The sequence below is a fragment of the Octodon degus genome, unplaced genomic scaffold, assembly GCF_000260255.1.
Source record: "Octodon degus isolate 3935 unplaced genomic scaffold, OctDeg1.0 scaffold00018, whole genome shotgun sequence".
Classification (NCBI taxonomy): domain Eukaryota; kingdom Metazoa; phylum Chordata; class Mammalia; order Rodentia; family Octodontidae; genus Octodon; species Octodon degus.
Genome location: NW_004524594.1, coordinates 5,582,606 through 5,590,704, shown reverse-complemented (window position 1 = coordinate 5,590,704; position 8,099 = coordinate 5,582,606).

Genomic DNA, 8,099 nt, shown 5'->3' with positions numbered 1-8,099 from the left:
TATAAACTCATTTAAAGTATCAATACCATGCCATTATAAGTTAATATAAAATGTCTATGAAAGTAGTACAAGTTGTGACTAAATTATATGGTGAATAGTTAAATTTTAAAAGTTTATGACAGTAAAAGACATCATTAATCTTCCTCAAAAATATTCCCTTATCACTTCAATTATATTTATCTCATCATTTTTGACATTTTCCAAAGTATAGTAAAGCATCATTATTTATAAAGTATGATAAAAATATGTCACAAGTGCTGCTGGTGGGTGCCGTCCAGCGGAAAGGCAGGCTTGTGCAAGCCTCAGAGTCCGTGCTCTGCTACCACATTAACCAAATCTGGGCTCTTCCACTTCTGGATTTTCCCCACTATCAAAATGACTTTGAAATGTAAATATTAGCAGTTCCTTCAGGACATTGAATCAGCCAGGACACAACAACTGAAGACACTCATGACAGAACATTTTCAGGACTGCTTCAGAAAGTGCCAAGAATAATGGGATAAGTATGTTTAAAACGAGAGGCAGGCATTTTAAGGTGGGTGACATTGTGACTTTGCAATAAATTTTTGATTCTGTATTCAGAATTTTAATTATACCTCATCGTGTCTCAAGCAGAGGCAATTGGTAGGAATTGTTATTTGGTTTTTTGTTTTTGTTTTTGTTTTTGTTTTTAGTTTTGAACAACCTTTCAGTGTTTTTTTTTTCAGTGTTTATATTGATACAGCCTATTCATTTTCCAATTACCTTTCCATGCAATGTGTTGCATTAATGCATAGGTTTCTTCTTTAGAAGACCTCTGGATATTTTTGAGAAATAAGCAAGCAGGAGCAATGGTGCCTCAGTTGTATCAATGACCTCGATTTTTGTGTCTATCCTGTAAAAAGATTTTGGGTGCACGCAGGGTGTGTTGGGATAACCCTGTATGTAATCCACACCTAAGGAGGCTGAGACAGGAGGATCGCCTAGAGTTTGAGGCCAGCCTCAGCTACATACTGAGTTCAAGACCAAGCTGGGCTACATAATGAGACCTTGTCTGAAAGATCAAACAAAGAAAACATTTCAGGGACTGCAGAAATTTTGGAGCACACTTTGAGAACCACTGCTTCACTGTTCACTTTTTTTAAAGTTATTTTTCATTTATTTATGTGTGTGTGTGTGTGTGTGTGTGTGTGTGGCCAGCTCAGCCCACTAGGGGGCGGGGCTGGCTGGCATATGGTGCTGGGGGATTGAACCACGGTCCCTGTGCTTTGCTAAGCTTGTTCTAAGTAGGTGCTTTAGACCACTGAGCCATCTCACCAGCCCCCACTGTTCACTTTTGAAGTCTATTGGTTCACATTTTTCAGAAGGCTCCTCCTACAGGAAGTTCCTTCTTACTGAACTTTGTGGTGGACAGAGAACAGGAAGAGAAAACCCACTTATGTGACTGCGGGATAAAGACAACTCACCCGCAACAGCCTTGGTGGGAGAATGCAGAGGCTCCGTTTCCAGTAGTCCAGAGTTTCACTATTACCCTCAGCTCCTAGCATCTCTACCTGTACATAATGCTGCCTCCTGCCAATATGTTCTCCCATGCAGCTACCAGAATTTTCATTACTTTTAGAAACCCTAATCATTGTACTTTTTTCTCCCCACCCCCTTATACTAGTAATCAAACTCAAGGCCTCTATGATCTAGGCAAGATGTCTTCTACTGAGTTACAACCCTCTAAACCCTTCCTTAGATGACCTTAGTGCTTACACAGCTATATATCACTGGCACCTAATTAACGTCTCCACCCTTAGCTTGTTTTCCTGCTTCCATTAATATTATTCTTTCATTTTAAATATTTGGATATGGACTGTTCCTCATCAAGTAGTCCTTGCAAATTCTATATTTTTATCCTAAATACCCATCTTCTTACACTAAACAAAAAATACTCACATCCTTGTCATCTCCAGGCAACATTTTCCTTGGTGTTTCCCTCCCAAGACAAAATTAAATTATTTAACTACCTTACCCTATTTTTTCCCTTTAAAAACATTTAGCACTGTTATATTTTTAAAAGTTATTTCTTTGACGCCTTGATTAAGCTCAGGCTCTGCCCCTAAAATGTAAGCTTCCTGAAGGTAAGAATCTTGTTGCTTCCATTTAGTAATTTTTGTTTTTCCTGATATTCTTACACCAAGCAGTAGGAATGAATAAATATTTAGTATACGATGAATGAAAGACTAAATCAAAGGCTGCACATCCTTTTTCTAAAAATGATTAAACTGAGTCATCCTGAAAATTCACTTTTTATCCTCAAGTCTCAGTGTTTTCATTCACAAAGATCAGTTAGCAAATATTAGTCCACCTATACAAAAATAATAATTGAGCATTTCTAAGTTGCATTAGGAGGTGGGGATTCAGTGATAAAAACTTACTCATGCTCCACTCCAGGACATATTCCTTGTGGAGGAAACAGACAACATACAAGCAAACTGACAAAAAAAGCTATATACTCAACTTGTGATGAGTGTGCTAGGCATGAAGTATTCATATAGAAAGCCTAGAGAGAGACTAACCAGAGGTACTTACACTCACCTGACTGGAGAGGAAGGATTTCTCTGTAATGAAAATTTTAAAGCTGAGGCTGAAAAATGATGAAAAACTTTTGAGGAGGAAAGTCTTTCTAGAAAAAAAGATATTGCGTGCTTCTAGAGCATGGGGGAAGAAAAGCTAAGCTGAAAGAGACTGCTATGTTGAGGGTATGTGTGGTATCAGGTGAGTTTGGAGAGGTGAGAGTGCAATCATGCAGCCTCTCAGGCTGACTGGCTAGAGTAGCACAAGAGCCCACAGAGAAAATATATGTGAAGGAACATCAAAAAGGTAGCTGGCACACAAAGAGAATGAGTGAGGGGAAGCTGGCAGGGTTACTAGATCTCTGCACTAATAATTCCAAGAAGATAGCAACCACATAACAAGGCAAAGGACATAATCCTCTCAAGAAGTGGCTAGGTGTCTATCCAGAGAAAATCCTGGCTTATGAGGTATCCAGAGAACTGCTTTCTCCAAAGTAACTAACAACCTTTAAAGTTAAAGATAGCCATTTATTAAAAAAAAAAACTAGAGGAAAAATTACAGGACTCTCAGACATACCTTTTCAACCTTGACTTTTCTCACAACTGCAAATGTACATAGGTGAGTGTTTTATATTTTTCTGTTTCTACTTGTTTCATTTGCTTCAGTTGTTCTTTGTTGTATGATCAGAAGGAACATTATCTTCCCTAATCCCAGCCCCCAATATCTGAGTTGCTGATGGTTTATTCTGCCAAGTGTAATGTTTTAAAAATGGGTCCATTAAATTTGCATTTGTTGCCAAGTCTGTAGATTGCTTAGGGACAATTGCTTTTCTGAATAAATCACTTTTGAAAACATATTTAATACGAGAGGATGATAATTCTCCTATTAATCAGAGGATTAGTATTTTTAAAGTCAGCAATAATCTCGGGGGCATCTGTAGATGTATTGTTCTGCTGTTAGGCATGTTATCAAAGCAGTAATTTTTCACGATGTTAGGTTTCAACACATGATGTTCTACATCACTAGTTTAACAGTGATTGCATGACAGATGTAGATCTGTTGCATTATAAATGCCTTCACCTCCAATTTTCACTCTTTATCTTCTTTCTCATCATGAATAATAAATCAGCCAGGGCAAGCAAAGTTATGCCATAGTAACAAATAAACCCCCAAATGTATTATATATTTATATCTGTCATCATAAAAAACATAGAATGTAAATATTTTCCATATTGAAACCAGTGCAATAATAGTTTATTTCTCACTCACAAGTCCATCACTAGCTGATCGCATTCTGCTTCTCATTATCTTTATTCTGGAATTCAAGTTCACCAAATAGCTTCATCTGGGACTTTGCTGCTGTTGTGACACAGGGAAGGAGAAAAGAGTGATACCTGACTTAGCTTTTAAATGGGCTTCCTGAAAATAACACATTTATTAGTTATTATTCAAAGTGAGTGAGTGAATTACACGGGGAGGACTGGCATCAATGGGGTGGAATGTTGTCCTCCTCCCAGGAGAAGAGTCTCAGCTATAGCAAACAGGACAAGATCAGAGTACAGGTAAGAGTCACCAAAACACAGCATACACTTTCTGGAAGAAGAAGTTGAAAAAAGACGCGGACGCTGGAATCAGAGAGACCTGCATTGGACCCCAGCTTTCCAACATGGTCTTGTTAATGTCTTCCATTTCTTTTGTTCTTCTATTCCTAACATAGTGATAATCACAAAGTCTCAAAAAGACTGTGGAAATCAGCCAAGGCAGGTAAAACTCAGTATCATGCATAAAACTGTTCCACCCATTTAGATTTCAGCTAGAATTGCTTGATATATCTCCTCTGGTCTAGTTGTATATAGAATCCATCACAACCTGACATGTGCCTGCCATTCACCTGATTTGTTTAAGGATATAGTGATAACTTACCCATCAGAAAGATGCAACATGCTGTATAGTCTTCCTGAGGTTCCATCACTCACCACCCAACTAATTTTCTTCCAGTTCTGTCTTTTCTTCTTCCAAAGCTTTTTTTCTTTTGTACTGGAGATCAAACTCAGGACCTTATACCTTGCAGGGAAGTTGCTACACTTGATCTTAGCCAAAAGGCCGAGAAGCGATGGAAGTTGCTTATACCACTGAGTTACATCCTCAGCTTTCTTCCTTTTTTTTTTTAATCTGGGGATTGAACTCAGGCCCTTCCACTTGCCAGGGAAGCATTTATTCCACTGAGCCATGTCCCCAGCCCCTCTACTTTTGTTTTTAATTCTGCCTTCAATTGCTGTTCCACAACGAGTGCTCTTTTCAATACTATTCCCCTTCTAAGTCACATAAGCTCAAAACAGCAGTCTTTATAGTCAAATTCTGACCTCTTCTATTTCTTCTCCCATGGTTTAAGTCACTATTTATTATTACACAACTAGTTATCTCAGAAGTTTATTAGTATTAAATGAGACATGTGCACATGGACTGCCTAGGTGTGAGTGCATAACATATCCAATATGCAATTAATGTTATTTCCTCCCCTTGAAAATCTTCAGTAAACACTGTGTCACCACATGATTTGGAAGGTAATCAAAATTTTAGTTGCTTCCCCTTATATGTAAGTTTTCCAGGAAAAATAAGTTTTAGTAAGTAATTTCAGAATTTACTGAAAATTCTTTGTCTGCATCTTGTACTATGAATAACCACTAAGAAGACAACGATATGTAATGTATTGATTATTGAAACTGTCTTACTAATCGGTTTTGAAGTTCTCTCATTGCTATTTGTATCCCAATAAAATTATAAAAAAGAAAGAAAATTCTTCTATCCTGAGTTTTCTTGTGTTTATAAAGATTTATGGATGTGTGCTCTAATTCCTAAATATATCCCCTTTGTACATTCATTTGTATTACATATCTTTAAATAGCATGCTTCCTACAGTCTGATGAATATTTAAATGTTTGGGATTTTGAGATAAATTACTGAGTTTGATGATTGTTTCTTAACCTCATGTTTTTGTGATACTGGACAAGTTAGTTAATTTTTCCTTGAACAATTTTTCTTATTTGTGAAATGATGTGTAATGAAAGTGATTCATTGATTAGAATGTTAGGAAGATTCAGTTTGTATACAAGCAAAATGTTTACAGAAGTATATGGCACTTAGGAAGTATTCAATTCCTATTGGCTATTATCATCTTCAGAAATCATATTGGTAAGAAGAAAGCTTTTGCATTTTCTCCACAAACCACATCACTACTCAATCAGGCATTACCTTAACCTTTCATTGAAGACTGCTGCATCTTCCTTCCCTAACATCCTCTGCCTAATACTCCAAGGTGGCAGAAATGTTCTCTCCTGGCCTCACAGGAATATTAGGAGGATTCATAAGATAACATCTCCAAAGTCGTTGGAGCTCCCTGGAAGCAAAGTGTTTGATAAATAAAAGGTTATTACTATTGCCAGTGATATATAACTGTAGCCCTTTTCAGCGCAGAGGAATCATGAAATGATCAGCAAAACTTGAAGCACAAACAATAATCATGCAGTACAGCTGGGATGTAACAGTCATAGGCAAAATAGCACTGATGGCTCAGAGTCTCTGGCCATCTAAGTATACAGGTTTCATCAGGAGCATAAAGGGCCATTGAAATTCACTCAGAGGCACTCTGTGATAGAAAATCAAGGCTCAATCCACTGATAAAACAAAAGGAAGACACTTGTTCAAACAATCAAAATTACGTTGAAAAGTACAATTCCATGAGTAAAACTAGAAGTCAGTTTCCAAACTGGACAAGCATGGGACATGGCTGAAGGTGGAACTCTCTTGTGTCTTGATCTATCTTTATGCAATCATATGGTGAAAGTTTACCCTCTATATAGCAGACTGGGATTGTATTACTCACACTCACATCCCTGAGATGAAATATGTGAGGCCAATGTCTTAAAGGAAGCAAGGTTCACTTCAGCTCACAGTTTCTGTAGGTTCAGTGCATGGTTGGTGCTGGCCAGAAATCGTATGGTAGAAGGGTTGGAGGAGGAAAAGTGTGTACATTATAGTGGTCAGCAAGCAGAGGGACAGGAAGAGGAGACAGGTAAAAACAAATATCCTTCTAGGTCAAACCCATAGCAAGTCCACTTCAAGGCCCTATGTCTTTTATTTTTAATGTATTTAGTACAGGGTCTACCAGGTCTCACTACACAGATTGGACTCATAGTGATCCTCCTGTTTTGAGCCTCCCTCTAAATAGCACCCTCAAATGCCAAACTCATCAATGCACAAAAGAACTGATGCATACATGTAGCACCCCAACCAATCCAAGCATTGTCTGAAGTCCCCACTGCTAAAGACATAAAACATTTGGGGAATATTTTAGATCTGAGCCATTCAGTGGTATTAAAGCAATACAAATTTAAAGAAAAATGTTTATAGGTATTATCCTGGTCCTTCAAAGTGATTCTTGTCTCAGCACTGCATTACATCAGAAATCTATTTACAACACTTTAATTTCAAATTTAAACATTATCATCTATCTTACCACTTGTCTAACTTAAACACATATTGTGCTCCTTAATTTTGACCTCAGCAGTGCAAAGAATAATTCTAAAATTCTGTTAGAAACCAAACAGTGGCCACAGAGGAAGGTGATTGATGATGTGGAGTGTGCCTAAAGAGAGTCACATGGAGAGAGAAAACATTCTCTCAGGTTTTCACAGAGAGCAAATTGGTCAAGCAATGGCTGTGACTCATCCACATGGCTGACACTGACAAAGGATCTACAAACTGAAGTAAAGGGTTTCAGGATAGATCCTCAGGGGATTAGACTGACCTTCAGATACAAAAGCCATATTTCTTGTTATATAGGTCTTCTTTATCTTGGTCTTAATGATCCAGTGGAAAAGTATAAAAATAAAGTATAAAAAGTAAAGCCATATTAATATGTTGAACCGTATAAGGTTCAAGTCAACAGCTTCTGACATTGTCAGTCTTACAGAAAACCCAATACTCTTATTGACTATTGGACAATATTGGAATATTTTGCTGAATTCACACACCTATAATATCTAAATGACAATGGAATACCGTTCTCTGACAAAACTAAACAAAAAAAGAGGATACAAGTGAACAGCAATTTTGTATCTGTATACTCAAAATAGTTATGATAAATACACAGCTACATTCTCTTAATTCAATAAATACAAAGATTTGTTCTAATGGACAGATGTTTGTGGACAGGATATCATGTGTGCTTCTTGTATAATGAATAACCACTAAGACAACAATATGCAATGTGTTAATTATTGTAACTGTGCTAGTAATTTGTTTTGAAACTGTCTCATTGCTATTTGTTTCTCAATAAAATTATTTTTTAGCAGTCCTAGCCCAGGTCCGGTGAGTGTGCGGAGAGTTTCCTGCTACCCTGCGCCGGCGGGACCAGTCCCAGCCCAGGTGCAGCGTGGGCCGGACCCTCTCCCAGCCCCTCGGGCCGCCCCACACCACTCTGCCTTACCTCCCCACCCTCCCGCCAAGTAGGAATTTCTGCCGACTTCCGGGAACCCCCAGACCCAGTCCTAGCCCAG